The sequence below is a fragment of the Pantherophis guttatus genome, chromosome 2, assembly GCF_059756535.1.
Source record: "Pantherophis guttatus breed Tessera chromosome 2, ASM5975653v1, whole genome shotgun sequence".
Classification (NCBI taxonomy): Eukaryota; Metazoa; Chordata; class Lepidosauria; order Squamata; family Colubridae; genus Pantherophis; species Pantherophis guttatus.
Genome location: NC_142064.1, coordinates 278,527,925 through 278,544,666, shown reverse-complemented (window position 1 = coordinate 278,544,666; position 16,742 = coordinate 278,527,925).

The window sequence follows — 16,742 nt, the reverse complement described above, 5'->3', positions numbered from 1 at the left end:
CAGTTCCCTTGGTTTATTAATGTTATCTGACTGCCCTTTTATCCAATGAAACTCTGAGCTGTGAACACAATAAAAAACACCAACTCAAGCCCACTCTTAAAATTACACACCAGAACTTCACATACCTGAGATGCAGTAAGTAACATCCTGACCCCTGACCAATGCTGGGGGAATGAACCATTGTTCTGCCCCAGCTATGGACCCCAAAGAACGCAGCACACACAAAGTCTGTACAAGCCTTACTCTCGAGGAGACCTCCTCCTGAGGAGCCACTCCTGCCTTTTGGCAGCTCTGCGCGCCCGTGCATTGAGAAGAGGCTCCTCCTCTTCATCCTCTTCACTTAAGGGAGCTTCTGGAGGTTCTGAAGGCCCTGGCTGAATCCCTGCCTCTGGCACCACATCTTCTCCAGCCTCCTCACTGTCCGACTCGAGTGCCAGCTGCACAGGCTGCTGGTGCAGCACCACACCAGCCTCCTCGCTGTCCGAATCAGCCACCAGCCAAACAGGCCGTGTATGGGCCACAACAACCATGCTTTCTCAGCCTTCTGAAATGCCAGTAGAATCTGCATCTCTGAGAGAGAGTATTCCATAGCAAAGCACCATAGTAAATAAGCCATGTTTTCTGGGCTCATCAGAGGACACTGATTCATTGAGGGGGACTGGAGCATTTACACTGTACAGGTAGTCCTCAACTTACAACCGGTTCTAACCATCTGAAGTTACAGCAGACCGAACCTTCCACCAAAGCTACTTAGGACCTGATTTCAAAGTTACAATGGCCGCACACACACCCTATGGTAACATGATTGCATTTTGGTTGATTGGCAACCGACTCTCCTTTACAGCCATTTGCAGCATTCTGCAGTCATGTGACCAGGATTTTTTAAATGTATTTGGTTGCCACTTTCTGGCTTATGCTTTTGGTTTTCAGTAAAATATGCCCATTAAGTAAAATGGGTTCATTTAATGACTGCAGCATTCGCTTCACTGAGTCATGGTGGTGCAGTGGTTAGAATGCAGCTTTGCAGGCTGACTCTGCTCATTGCCAGGAGTTCGATCCTGACCAGTTTTTTATTTTTTTTTATTTTTAATTTGATTTATATGCCGCCCTTCTCCGAAGACTCAGGGCGGCTTACAATGTGCTCAGCAATAGCCTTCATCCTTTTTTTGTATATTTATACAAAGTCAGCTTATTGCCCCCACAACTGGGTCCTCAATTTACCTACCTTAGAAAGGATGGAAGGCTGAGTCAACCTTGAGCCTTGGCGAGATTCGAACCCTGCAGTAATTGCAGGCAGCTGGTCTTAATAACCAGCTTAATAACAGGGTGCCTTAAACCCCTGTACTACCAAGGCTCACTCAAGGTTGACTTGAAGAAGGGGGGGAGGAGGTGGAGGAGGAGGAGGAGGAGGAGGAGGAGGAAGGAGGAGGAGGAGGAAGGAGGAGGAGGAGGAGGAGGAGGAGAAGAAGAAGAAGAAGAAGAAGGAGAAGAAGAAGAAGGAGAAGAAGAAGAAGAAGAAGAAGAAGAAGAAGAAGAAGAAGAAGAAGAAGAAGAAGAAGAAGAAGAAGAAGAAGAAGAGGAGGAGGAGGAGGAGGAGGAGGAGGAGGAGGAGGAGGAGGAGGAGGAGGAGGAGGAGGAGGAGGAGGAGTAACTGTATTTACAACTGCTAAATTTACTGTCTCAGAAAAGATCAGATATGAAGGAAGCACATCTGGTCCATTTGGGACATTTTTCTCTGGCTGCATCTCCTCTGTCATGGTGGTGCAGTGGTTAGAACGCAGCTTTGCAGGCTGACTGTTCATTGCCAGGAGTTCGATCCTGACCAGTGGAGGAGTAGGAGGAGTAACTGTATTTACAACTGCTAAATTTACTGTCTCAGAAAACATCAGATATGAAGGAAGCACATCTGGTCCATTTGGGACATTTTTCTCTGGCTGCATCTCCCCTGCCCTCCCCCGTGAGTGAATTCAGGATGTGACTGAGCTGATTGTCTTCCCTCTGTAATTTGTTCATTTCGCCTTCTGAACAAATCTCCAGAGATTTCCCTCAAGGTTGTCTTAAAACAAAAAGCAGAGCAGAGACCAGGGTGATATCTTGCCTTTCAACTGGAAACAGAGCAGCATAAATCTCTGCTGACCCTGAGAAATGTTGCTGAAGACCAGGGCACAAGAGAAGAAATGTTCCTTCCCTAGGATCGCCTTCATACCTGAAGCTAAGGAAAGCCAAACAAGGCTTTAGGCTGCTTTTCATCCTTCTCTCTTTTCCTAACTGTGAGGAGCAAGTGGATCTGCCAGCTCTGCCACAAGTGAATCTCCTCTTTTTTCTGCTTCTCCTCCCACAGATCCCTTGGGGGATGCTGAAGGCAAAATGCCCCTTGACTTCACAACGAGATCCAACCGAATGGAAGAACCATTTCAAGCCAGGTGATTATCTCCTGGGAGGAATCATCACTGCAAGGAAGGGTCTAAATCCACTTTACATTTTCAACCGGATTCCCTCCAGCCAACGTTTCCGCTGGTGAGTCACAAATTGGGAACAATTTTTTCCAAGAGTTCATTGGCTGCTAGTTTTCTTTACCCTGAATTTATTTCACTCTCTTCTCATTATCTCGTCCCTCCTAAATTGCTGCTGGTGGTGAGAAAGGATATGGAGATGTATCATCCCAAGAGCTGCAGTGGTGCAGTGGGTAGAATGCAGTATTGCTGGCTGACTCTGCCCACTGCCAGGAGTTCGATCCTGACCAGCTCAAGGTTGATTTAGCCTTCCATCCTTCTGAGGTTGGTAAAAATGAGGACCCAGATTGTTGGGGGCAATACGCTGACTCTGTAAACTGCTTAGGGCTGTAAAGTACTATGTAGTGGTATATAATCGTCTGATTTTCGGAAAAAAGCAAGAATTATGTATGCTGTTGAAAATATTTTTTTTAACATTTTTTATTTTTATTTCTCATAAACACATTTATATGTACAGTCATTTCCATCATTTTTCATTCATCTTTTCTTTTAACTTTCATTTTTCATTTTTACTTTTTCGGGGCTGCTCTTTTACCCTTTACCTTTACTCCAACCTTACTTCTTCTCCTCCCTTTCTCTTCCTTCCTGTTTCTCCTCATACTTCCTTCGTTCTTCCTCTCCTTCTCTTTCCTCCTTCCCTTTCTCTTCTCCCACTCCTCTCTTCTGCCCCCCTTCTAACCCTCTCCTCTGCTCCTCTTTCCCCTCCCTCTTCTTCCTCTCCTTTTCCCTTTCTTCTTTCTCCTCTCCTCTCCTGTCTTCTCCCTTCCTCTCTCTCTACTCCTTCCCCTCTCTCCTGTTGAGTTTCCCTTTTCAGTTCAATCTAAAGTGGCATTCGAGCAGCCCCGATTTTCTAATTATCATTATTCTCATTTCAATTTCTTCTTCAATTATTATTTATTTTTATTTCATCATTTGCATACATTTTTATAATATCTCACTTTTTTCCCTTTTACACCCCCCTTTCTCCTTTTACTTGACATCATCTGGGTATCTATTTTTCTCATTGTTTTCTTCCATCTATTCTCTATCTATTTTATCTCTCTATCCTTATTCATGTTTCTTTTCTAATCAATCATAAAATTTATCCCATGTCTTAAAATACATCGACTCCTCTTTATCTTTTATTATATACAGTATATGTGTTGAAAATATCTGAAGAGTGCCTCTGTGTCCAAAATGCTTCTTCCTAGACATTTTGGTCCCTTAAGTTCCCACTTCCCATAAGTGTGGAAGTTGGGGGTGTCAGAAGAATAATTAGGGGTTCCAACTCCAGCCGGGATTGGTCAGGATCAATGTTTTCACCTGTTCATTAAAGTTCTTATCACTTCCTTTTTACAGATGGGTCAAAGTCTGTAGCCTTTCCACCAATCATGAGTACCATCCCACCTAATATCATTCAGGCCTATCATACAGGTAGTCCTCGACTTAGGATCACAGTTAAGACCAAAATTTCTGTTGCTAAACAAGACAATTGTTAAGTGAGGTTTACCCCACATTTTAAAACCTTTCTTGCCACTGTTATTAAGTTAATAATTGCAGGTCATAAGTCAGTAACATGGTTGTTAAGTGAATCTGGTTTCATCATTGACTTGGTTTGTCAGAAGGTTACAAAAGGAGATCATGAGACTCCGGGATACTAAATCATCATAATTTTTTTTTTAATTTTTATTGTTTAAGAATTATAGTACAATTCCACCGTTTCCGGTTTCATGGTGTTAATATACATATACAAATATACCTTCATAATATTTACATTGTTATTTACATGGTATTAGTTCATTGTCTTAATTTCGAGATACTGCCCGTAGTATTTCTTACTTTTATAATCCTTAATATATAGTATTACCTTTTATTTACATAAAATTGCATCTTTACTCCATTTTATTTCCTACTACCGGTAGTATGACTCATATCCATATACTCATTTAATTAATCATCCATTTAAGCTTTTAGCTCTCTCGAGCTTCACTTCGCTATTCTTTTCTTCAACCACTCATACCACATATCTCATACACTATAGTAATCAGTTTCCTCTCTATCATTAATTTCTAACGTCAGTTTGTTCATTTCAGCACATTCCAGTACTTTTCTAATTACGTGCTCTTTGGATGGCAATTTTTTCTCCTTCTAATGTTGAGCAAAGGAGATTCTCGCTGCTGTTATTATATGTGTAATAAGATATTTCTTCTTTCTTGCATATTCTGTCTTCAAGATTCCCAGGAGAAATATTTTCGGTTCTAATTCGATGGTATCTCCTATTATTTCTGACACCCATTTGCGTATCATCCTCCAAAATTTTTTAGCTTGTGGGCAGGTCCACCAACAATGATAATAAGTACCTTGTTAATGGCCACACTTCCAACAGTTTGGGGTCATATTTGGATAAATTTTTGCAATCCTAGCTGGTGCTAGGTGCCACCTGTATATCATCTTGTATTGATTTTCCTTGTAAGTTGTTGCCCTGGTCATTTTAAGATTATTGTTCCAAATTTGGTCTCACTCGTTCAAATTTATAGTTTGTCCAAAATTTTTGGCCCATGCTATCATTGGGTCCTTAACTACCTCCTCCATCAAATCATAGTCTACCAGATAATTGTACAATTTGGCCAGAATTTTATTGTCCGTGCCCATCCATACCTTATCAAAACCATTACTAGCTATCTCTATACCATATTCTTCTTTGTCTTTTTTGTATTGTGATTTAATTTGTGTATATGTCCACCAATCAATATGGGTGCCTTGTTCTTTCAATTCCTCCATTGTTTTGAGGTTCCCTGCCCTGTCTAATATCTCTTTATATTTCGCTGTTTTGCCTAATTCCAATACGTTTGGATATATTATTGCCTCCATCGTGGATAGCCATCTGGGAACTTGAGTTTATTGTTTTTGCCTTATTTCTCCCCATGTCAACATTAGCGTATCCCTTATTTTATGTTTGTGAAAGTATGTTCTTGTTCTTTTCTCTGTTTCCCAGAGGTAAGCATGCCATCCCTTCTCGAGGTCATGCCCTTCCAATGTCAGGAGTCTTTTATTTCCCAAAGTTGCCCATTCTTTTAGCCATACTAGATTTGCTGCTTTTTGGTAAATTTCCCAAATTGGCAGTCCAAAGCCACCCCTATCTTTTTTGTCTTGTAAATTCCTAATTGCAATTCTAGGTTTCTTCCCTGCCCAAATGAATTTTCTAATGATAGAATTTAGTTCCTGAAAAAATTTCCTGTCTAGTTTGATTGGGGCAGTTTGGAATAGATACAACAGCTTGGACAGAACGCTCATTTTAATTGCTGCAATTCTCCCTAAAAAGGATATTTGGAGCTTCTCCCATTTTTCTAAATCTTGTTTAATGTTTTTAACCAGGGGTACATAGTTATCCTCTTTGATGGCCGAACATTTTGTTGAGATCCATACTCCCAGATATTTTACTTTCTTAACAATTTGTATCCCCATTGACTCCTCCAACAATTTCTTTTGGTCTTTGATCATATTTTTAGTCAACATTTTAGTTTTGGATTTATTTAATTTGAACCCTGCCACCTCTCCATACTTACCAATTTCCTCCAAAATTTGGGTGCCTGTTTCCAATGGTTCCTCCATAATGTCTGTCATGGTCTGACCACTCGCTCCTTCGACTGGACTTTCTAACCACTGCACCCCGCCGCAGGGAGGCGGGACCGACCAGGTGGTTCCGCCCCAGGCGCCTGATGGATCCTGATAGGTTCCAGATGGAGCTTGGGCCATTTCCTGAGATTCTGGCTCATGACTCGGCTGAAGACCTGGTGGCCGCCTGGGATAGTGTGGCTGCCGGGGCCTTGGACCGTGTCATGCCTTTGCGGCCTCTGACCCGGCACCAAACTCACCTAGCTCCTTGGTTCTCCGAGGAGCTCAGGGAGATGAAGCGCTGGAAAAGACGCCTGGAGAGTAGTTGGAGGACCAGCCACTCCGAATCTGACCGAACACTGGCGAGGTCTCATATTAAGACCTACCTAGTGGCGATAAAAGCGGCGAAAACTAGCTATTTTGCCGCTCTTATCGCGTCATCAGATAATCGCCCGGCCGCCCTGTTTAGGGTGACCTGCTCCCTCCTCCATCTGAAAGTGCGGGATGACCCCTTGCAGGGCCGAGCTGAGGATTTTGTACAGTATCTGGATGATAAAATAACTCAGATTCGGGAAGGGCTGGCCTCTGACTGGGTATGTCCGGACGGGATGACTGAGGCAGGTCTTGAGAGTGTTATCTGGGGGGAGTTCGATCCTGTGGCTCCCAAGGACATGGACAGGGTCCTGGGATGGCTGAATGCGACCACATGTTTATTGGACCCGTGTCCCTCCTGGTTGGTACTGGCTTCCCGGGAGGTGACACGAGGCTGGCTCCAGAAGATTGTTAACGCTTCTTTGAGTGAGGGGGTCCTGCCGGCCGCTTTGAAAGAAGCAGTTGTGAGGCCCCTCCTCAAGAAGCCCTCTCTGGATCCGGCTGTTTTGGCTAACTACCGTCCAGTCTCCAACCTTCGCTTCGTTGCGAAGGTTGTTGAGAGTGTGGTGGTGCAACAGCTTCCCCGGTACCTGGATGAAGCTGTCTATCTAGACCCGCTCCAGTCCGGCTTCCGGCCTGGGCACAGCACGGAAACGGCATTGGTCGTGTTGGTGGATGATCTCTGGAGGGCTTGGGATAGGGGTTGCTCCTCTATCCTGGTCCTGTTAGACCTCTCAGCGGCTTTTGATACCATCAACCATGGTATCATGTTGCACCGGCTGGCGGGGTTGGGAGTGGGGGGCACCGTTCTGCGGTGGTTCTCCTACCTCTCTGACCGGTCGCAATCTGTGTTGACAGGGGGGCAGAGGTCGACCCCGAGGCACCTTGCTTGTGGGGTGCCACAAGGGTCGGTCCTCTCGCCCCTTCTGTTCAACATTTATGTAAAGCCGCTGGGTGAGATCATCCGTGGCTTCGGGGTGGAGTTCCATCAGTACGCTGATGACACCCAGCTGTACATCTCCACCCCAGGCCACCCCAACGATGCCCTTGAAGTGATGTCCCAGTGCCTGGAGGCCGTGCGGGCCTGGATGGGGAGAAACAGGCTCCGACTCAACCCCTCTAAGACCGAGTGGCTGTGGCTTCCGGCGTCCCAATATAGCCAGCTGATGCCATCGCTGGCTATTGGGGGTGAATCACTCGCCCCCACGGAGAGGGCTCGTAACTTGGGCGTCCTCCTGGACACACGGCTGTCTTTAGAAGATCATTTGACGGCCGTGGCCAGGGGGGCTTTTTATCAGGTTCGCCTGATACGCCAGTTGCGCCCCTTTCTAGATCAGGACTCTCTACGCACAGTCACTCAGGCACTCATCACTTCCCGCCTGGACTACTGCAATGCTCTCTACATGGGGCTCCCCCTGGGGTGCACCCGGAGGCTCCAGCTGGTCCAGAACGTGGCCGCGCGGGGGATTATGGGGGCAACGAGGCGCTCCCATGTGACATCTCTCCTGCGCGAGCTGCACTGGCTCCCGGTGGTCTTCCGGGTGCGCTTCAAGGTGTTGGTGACCACCTTTAAAGCGCTCCATGGCTTAGGGCCGGGATATTTATGAGACCGCCTTCTGCCACCAATAGCCTCCCACCGGCCAGTACGCTCACACAGAGTGGGCCTCCTCAGGGTGCCGTCTGCCAGACAATGTCGACTGGCGACCCCCAGGGGGAGAGCCTTCTCTGTGGCGGCGCCCACCCTCTGGAACAACCTCCCCCCAGAGATACGTACAATAACAGACCTCCGGATTTTTCGTCGGGCCCTGAAGACCTATTTATTTCAACTAGCTGGGCTGGCTTGAGTTAAATTTTAAATTGATTTTAAATTGGATTGTTTTAATTTATGGCCAAAATATTTAATTATTTTAAACTGTTTTTAAATTTTGTATGTCCTGTTTTTTACTTTGGCTGTTCACCGCCCTGAGTCCTATTTGGAGAAGGGCGGTATAGAAATTGAAACAAACAAATAAATAAATAAATAAATAAGTGCCACATCATCCGCAAATGCTTGGGTCTTATATATTTCCTTTCTAATTTTTAGTCCCTTAATTTGCTCATTTTCTCTGATCCTCTTTAATAATACTTCTAGTGCTAGAATAAACAAGAGTGGTGATAAGGGACATCCCTGTCTCACCCCTTTTCTGATTTGGAAAGTTTTTGTTAATTCTCCATTCACTAAGATGTTAGCCCTTTGTTTCTCATAGAGTGCACTAATTGTATTCACAAATTTTTGTCCGAATCCCATTTTGTTAATTTGTTGCTTCATAAACTCCCAGTTCAAATTATCAAATGCCTTCTGGGCGTCTAAAAAGACCAGCGCCATTTCTTTGTCAGGGTGTTCCTCATAGTATTCTAGCACATCTAAGACTGTCCTTGTGTTGTTTCTTATTTGTCTCCCTGGCAGGAACCCATTTTGATCACTGTGTATTATCTTATTTAAAATTACCTTCAACCTTTCCACTATGATACTCATATATATTTTGTAGTCAGTGTTAAGAAGGGAGATTGGTCTATAATTCTTTATCAATTTTACATCTGTTCCTTCTTTTTGAAGAAGTGTTATATACACCTCCCTCCATGATTCTGGTATTTTGGATCTTATCAAGGCCTCATTATAAATGACTAGTAGTTTTGGTAGGAGGTTATCCTCTAGATCTAAATTTTTATATAGTTCCCCTGGGAATCCATCCGGTCCCGGTGATTTGTTCTTTTTTAGTTTGGAAATCGTGGTCTTTAACTCTGTCATTGTGATTTCTTTATTTAGCATCTCTTTCTCTTCCTCCCCAATCAATGGTAGCTCTTTTTCCGATAGATATTGTTCTACTTTTACTTTGGGGATGTCTTCTTCCTTATATAGGGTGGTGTAGTATTCGCGAATAGTCTCTAATTTCTCTTCTTCCTTATTTATAATATGACCCTCTTGGTCTTCTAATTGGTAAATGATCCCTTTCTCTTTTTCTTTTTTGATTCTATAGGACAGCCATCTACCCGGTTTGTTGGCATTTTCGAAATGGTATTGTTTAGTTTTTTTGATTTCATACGCCAATTTTTCCTGATCAATTATGTTTATTCTGTGCCGAATAGTCATCCAATTTTCTTTCGTTGTCTCATTGTCCGGGTTCTGCTGTACTTCTTTCTCTGCTTTCTCCAATTCCTCCAGCATTGTCCTCTGAATCTTTCTTTTTTCTTTGTTTTTGTGTGCTTCGTATGCCATTGCCAATCCTCTCAGGAACGCCTTCATTGTATCCCAAATTATCCTTCGATCGGTTCGAAGGATATTTCGACTCCTCTTTATCTTTTATTATATATATGCTGTTGAAAATATCTGAAGAGTGCCTCTGTGTCCAAAATGCTTCTTCCTAGGCATTTTGGTCCCTTAAGTTCTCATTTCCCATAAGTGTGGAAGTTGGGGATGTCAGAAGAATAATTTCGGGTTCCAACTCCAGCCGGGGCTGGTCAGCCTCAGTGATTTCACCTGTTCATTAAAGTTCTTATCACTTCCTTTTTACAGATGGGTCAAAGTCTGTAGCCTTTCCACCAATCATGAGTACCATCCCACCTAATATCATTCAGGCCTATCATACAGGTAGTCCTCGACTTAGGATCACAGTTAAGACCAAAATTTCTGTTGCTAAACAAGACAATTGTTAAATGAGGTTTTCCCCTCCATTTTATAACCTTTCTTGCCACTGTTATTAAGTTAATGATTGCAGGTCATAAGTCAGTAACATGGTTGTTAAGTGAATCTGGTTTCATCATTGACTTGGTTTGTCAGAAGGTTACAAAAAGAGATCATGAGACTCCGGGACACTAAATCATCATAAATATGTACCAGTTGCCAAGCACCTGAATTTTGATCACATGAGCAATGGGATGCTGCAATGTTATAAGTGTGAAAAACGGTCATAAGTCACTTTTTTCAGTGTCATCGTATCTTTGAACAGTCACTAAACTAATGGTTGTAAGTCAAGGTCTACCTGTATGTTTCTTCCTTAATTACTGTATTTTTCAGAGTATAAGATGTACCTTTTTCCCCCCTAAAAGGGGGTGAAAATTTAGGTGTGTCTTATACACTGAATGTAGCTCCGCCCACCCACTGACCCCCACCCTTTGGCCTCTGCCTCACAGCAGTTACCTCCTTTCAAGCAAACAGTAAGAAAAAACAGCTCCTTTCAGCTTCAGCACAGGCTAATTAGCACAAGTTGATTGGATCGGGTTCCTGACTCCCAGCTGATTTGCTCTCAGCTGTTTTGCGCAGTGCTCTGCTGCTTGCTGCAAAGAGGTAAATTGCTGGAGCAGATTTTTTTTTTCCTTGTGCTAATCAAGCCATGCTGAAAACAAACATGAAAGTAAAGCAGGCTGTTTGCTGCAACAAGGCAAAAATGAGAAGTTGTGACTGAATCTATTTTTCAGGCATCGAAACCTACATATCTGGTACCTCTTGTCCTTCTTGATCGCCAGCCGTGAGATCAACAGGAATCCCCTCATCTTACCCAACATCACTCTGGGCTACAACGTCCTTGACAATCATTTCAATGCAGAGATGACTGCTGAAGCCTTGCTAGACCTGCTTTCTACTGGAGAGGCAAATGTTCCAAACTACAAATGTGGAAGACAGGAAAATCTCCTGGCTGTCCTTGAAGGGACCGATTCTGACCTCTCCCGCCATATTGCAACCATGGTCAGCATCTACAAAATCCCACAAGTAAGTGTGGAAGTTTTCACTCTCGCTGTGGTTCAAGTTACAAAAATGTGCTCCTTATAAAAGATTGGAACTTCTGCATAATAAGCATCATTTAAAAATTATATACTGTAGTATACACTACCATTTTACAGATCGTTGTCAATTCCTCCCATTTCCTGCAGATCTCTTACGCTTTTGTTTCAAACGACCTGAGTGATAAAACCCGGTTCCCTTTTTTCTATCGGATGCTCCCAAAGGAAGGAATCCAATACACAGGGATTGTTAAAATGATCCAGTATTTCAGATGGACCTCAGTGGCTCTCGTCACTCCAGAATCAGACAACGGAGAAACATTCATGAAAACCTTAAGACCTTTACTCACCCAAAGTGGCATTTGTGCTGTTTTCTCACAAAGCGTATCACGATTCAGTACCAATCAATATACGCTAACACTGGATTTGTATCTCAAATGGAAGCAAGTCAATGTATTTATTTATTATGCAGAGACGATGTTGCAATCTTCCTATTTCTATGGGATGGAACTCATTGACAAAATTCTGCAGATCTCAATGACTCCCTTAGAGAAAGTCTGGATTGTGACGGCCATGGGGGATCTCACTTTTAATATGTGGTATCAAGATTTCCAACGTGTTCACAGTATTTTCACCATTTCCATCCAGGCTAAGAAATGGATAAAGGATGACGCTGATCAATTTTTTCCTTCAATCTTGGAATTTGGCGACAAAGCTTTTCCGTGTTCATTTGAAAAACATGCTGTCTCCATTAAAGGCTGGTTGAGATGCAGGGAGAATGAAAAAAGGGAAAGTCTAAAGCAGAAGGAGATGGAAGCCAGCCTTTCTCTGGAAAGCTATTACATTTACAACTCCTTCTGGGCTGTGGCAAAAGCCGTAAGTGCTGCCTTGGTCTCCATATTTAAACGGAGGATCCTGAAAGAAAATGGAAAAACCATGGAACAGAAAAGGATGCAGCCTTGGCAGGTATTTGCTATTCTATCAATCAAATCTCTGCTGAACATAATGATTAGATTATTATGTAATAATACAATGTCCTACAATGTCCGACCTACCTGTCAATGACTACTTCAGCTTCCACCACAACAATACACAAGCAAACAATAGATACAAGAGCCTTGGTAGTACAGGGGTTTAAGGCACCCTGTTATTAAGCTGTTATTAAGACCAGCTGCCTGCAATTACTGCAGGGTTCGAATCTCGCCAAGGCTCAAGGTTGACTCAGCCTTCCATCCTTTCTAAGGTAGGTAAAATGAGGACCCAGTTTGTGGGGGCAATAAGCTGACTTTGTATAAAAATATACAAAAGGATGAAGGCTATTGCTGAGCACATTGTAAGCCGCCCTGAGTCTTCAAAGAAGGGCAGCATATAAATCAAATTAAAAGAAAAAAAAAAAAGAAAAGATACAAATTCAAGGTAAGTCACTCCAAACTCAATTGCAGAAAATATTTATTTATTTTATTTATTTATTTTATTGGATTTCTATACCACCCTACTCCTGAAGGACTCAGGGCGGTGAACAGCCACAGAATAAAACACATAAATACAAAAATTTAAAATAGAATAAAAATGAATTAAATAATTTGGCTGAGACAAATTTAAAATACCCAATAATTTAAAAACAAATTAAAATTTACATTTAAAAGAGGAGAAGATTTAGGCCAGGCCAGCTTGATGAAATAAGAAAGTCTTGAGCGCGCGATAGAAGGTGCGCAGATCCGGGATCTTCCGTATCTCCGGGAAGAGCTCGTTCCAGATCGTAGGTGCCCCCACAGAGAAGGCTCTCCCCCTGGGGGCCGCCAGTCGACATTGTTTGGCCGACGGCACCCGGAGGAGCCCCTCTCTATGGGAGCGTACTGGCCGGTGGGAGGCTATTGGTGGTAGCAGGCGGTCCCATAAATAACCAGGTCCTAAGCCATGGAGCGCTTTAAAGGTGATAACCAAAACCTTGAAGTGCACCCGGAAGACCACCAGAAGCCAGTGCAGCTCACGCAGGAGAGCTGTTACATGGGAATGCCACGTCGCTCCCATAACCACCTGCGCAGCCGCACTCTGCGCCAGTTGGAGCCTCCGAGTGCACCTCAAGGGGAGCCCCATGTAGAGAGAGTTACAATAGTCGAGACAGGAGGTGACGAGGGCATGAGTGACTGTGTGTAGGGAGTCCCGATCTAGAAAGGGATGCAACTGGCGGATCAGGCGAACCTGATGAAAAATCCTCCCGGTCACGGCCGTCAAGTGCTCTTCTAAAGACAGCCGTGAATCCAGGAGGACGCCCAAGTTGCGAGCCCTTTCCGTGGGGGCCAATGATTCGCTCCCAATAGTCAGCGATGGCACCAGCTGACTATATCGGGATGTCGGAAACCACAGCCACTCGGTCTTGGATGGGTTAAGCCTGAGCCTGTTTCTCCCCATCCAGATCCGTATGGCCTCCAGGCACCGGGACATCACTTCAAGGGCATCGTTGACTTCAGCAACAGAGTGCTCAATGCCTAGAATGCACTATGTGGCAATGTGGCATTTTTTTTCCTACAATCTCTTTGGCCGAAGGGGTTGCAGAAAAAAATGCTTTGAAAAGCCTCTGATGATACCAGCTGAGCCGCACGAGGCTTTTTTTTTTTTACTTTTAAAAGCATTTTTTTCGGCCGAAGAGGTTGTAGAAAATACTTTTAAAGGTAAAAAAAAAACAGCCTCTGATGATCCCGCGGCTCAGCTGGGCATGGGGGGTGGGGGCAGGGATTTTTGCTACCGGTTCTCCGAACCACCCACCGCCATCGCTACCGGATCGGGCGATCTGGTCCAAACTGGGATCATTTCACCCCCGGATCAAATTATTTTCCAAAGCACCAGAAGGCAAGACAAGAAAAAATGAATGGAAACTAATTAAGGAGAGAAGCAACCTAGAACTAAGGGGAAACTTTCTAAATAGTGAAAACAATTAACCAATGGAACAGATTGCCTTCGGAAATTGTGGGTGTTTCATCACTGGAGGTTTTTAAGAAGACACTGGACAGCCACTTCTCTGAAATGATATAGCAATAGCACTTAGACTTATATACCATTTCGCAGTGCTTCACAGTCCCCTTTAAGCGGTTTACAGAGTCAGCCTACTGCCCTGGATCCAATCTGGATCCTCATTTTTACCGACCTCAAAAGAATGGAAGGCTGAGTCAGCCTTGAGCTGGTCAGAATCAAATTGCTGGCAATCGGCGAATTTGCCTGCAGTACAGAGTTCTAACCATCACACCACCATGGCTCAATATAGGATATTGGGTTTCCTGCTTGAGAAGGGGGCTGGACTAGAAGACCTCCAAGGTCCCTTCCAGCTCTATTCTATTCTAATAATTACTTTTAAAATTAGTCCTGCGGGATTTTATTTTATTTATTTATTTATTTTACTGTTTATGTTATTTTATTGTTTATATTTTCTTTATTTTTATTCTTCTTTATTTTCTTTATTTTTTATTATTTTAATACTGTAAGTATAGATAGAGGTCATTTTTTACTTTTAGAAGTAGTTTTCAGTTTGGAGGCAAATGTACAACAGTGAGAAGGTATCCATCAAAGGGGTTTAACTTCCACATCTCATAATACATATTGGAAAAAGTACTCAAGAGGAAAATTGGGTTTCTCCAGACAGTAATGTTTCAAAGTCAATCAGCTGACTTTGTATAAAAAAGAACACCACTTAGGGGGGGCTGAAAGCCCTACTAAGCAGGTATATACTAAAAAAGAAGCCTTGGTAGTACAGTGGTCTAAGGCACCCTGTTATTAAGACCAGCTGCCTGCAATTACTGCAGGTTCGAATCTCGCCAGGCTCAAGGTTGACTCAGCCTTCCATCCTTTCTAAGGTAGGTAAATTGAGGACCCAGTTGTGGGGGCAATAAGCTGACTTTGTATAAAATATACAAAAGGATGAAGGCTATTGCTGAGCACATTGTAAGCCGCCCTGAGTCTCCGGAGAAGGGCGGCATATAAATCAAATTTATATATATATATATACACACACACACACACACACACACACACACACACACACACACACACACAAAAGTATGAAGGCTATTGCTTAACGCATTGTAAGCCGCCCTGAGTCTCCTGAGTTCTTCCTTGAACATGGTGTTTCTAGTGGACTGGAGAACCCAAACTTGGGAATGATACCCTGGAGATCGATTCTTTCTTCTATAAAATGCTTCAGGATTTTTCTTGTTGATCTCACTGTGTTTACCTTTCTAGTTTCACCCTTTCCTGCAAACCTCTCAGTTTTACAACAATTCCATGGACGGGGTGTATCTGGGCAAGAATGGCGAGCTGGCAGCTGATTTTGACATTGTGAACTGGTTATGGTTTCCCAACAAGTCTGTAGCCAGAGTGAAATTTGGGAGTTACGCAAGGCAGAGTTCCCAGGAACCCATCTTTGTCATTGACCAACATGCTGCTCTCTGGCCCCAAAGGTTTAACAAGGTGGGGAAAACTATTTCATTCCTATTTTACCCCTTCAGCCTTGTCATCTCTTTAACACAGTTTCTTTGAAGTCCCTGAAACCCTTCAAGATTTCAGAAGAGTTGCAAAGAGCCTCACCCAACCCTTGTGGTTGACATATTCCATTAATGTGCCTGATTCAGAGAGTTTGGATTCGCTGAACATTTTGTTCTTATTTTCATAGCACTTTCTATAATTGGTGTGTCTTACAAATGTGGACCAGTCTCAAGATGGAATGGGACAAGTCACCACGGCCATCTTGTCTCAGCCAACTTGCCTCCAGAACCAACTTGCGATGGCCAACTCACCAAGGGACAACTAACCACAGGACAATTCAACAATTCAATTTAATTATTTAAAATAATTTTAAAATATTTTAATTCTTGTCATTCGCCTTTCCTTTTGCTGCTCCTTTTGTGTCCTTTCTTTAATGATTCTATTACGCTAATCTCAAAGAAATGGTGGAATTCTTGTTTCACGGCAAGTTGGCTGCAGTGAGTTAGCCGTGACGAGTTGGTCACGGCGAGTTGTCCTAGATCTGTCCCAAGATACCTGCAGACTACAACTGATAACAAACAATAGACAAACATGCAAAACAACCTGAAGCAGCAGATTCACTGGAAGACATAGTTTGTTTCTCTTTTTGCAAGTTCAGACTAACATGACCATGTGACTCATGTCTTTTTACAAAAATAAAACACAGGTATTAGAATAAACATTCCCCAAGATGCTATAGTGGCTCTTAAAAAGGATTTTTAATTTTCAATTTTATTATTTCTCTCAAAGGGCAACAAAGTTGAGGCAAATATACAATAATCTCCAACTGCAAATTATTCCACAGTCTGGAGGCAAAAAAGAAGAAAATCTCCTAGCTCCGATCTCACAGAAGGGAGATTCCCTGGATAAACTGTTGTTTCCATTAAATGGACCTAATCTTTGTTAGAGGCTTAAATAGAGTTTGGCCTGGCTCTACTATTCCTTTCCTTTGATGTCAACTCTAACATTTATGTTCTGGCTTTTTTCCAC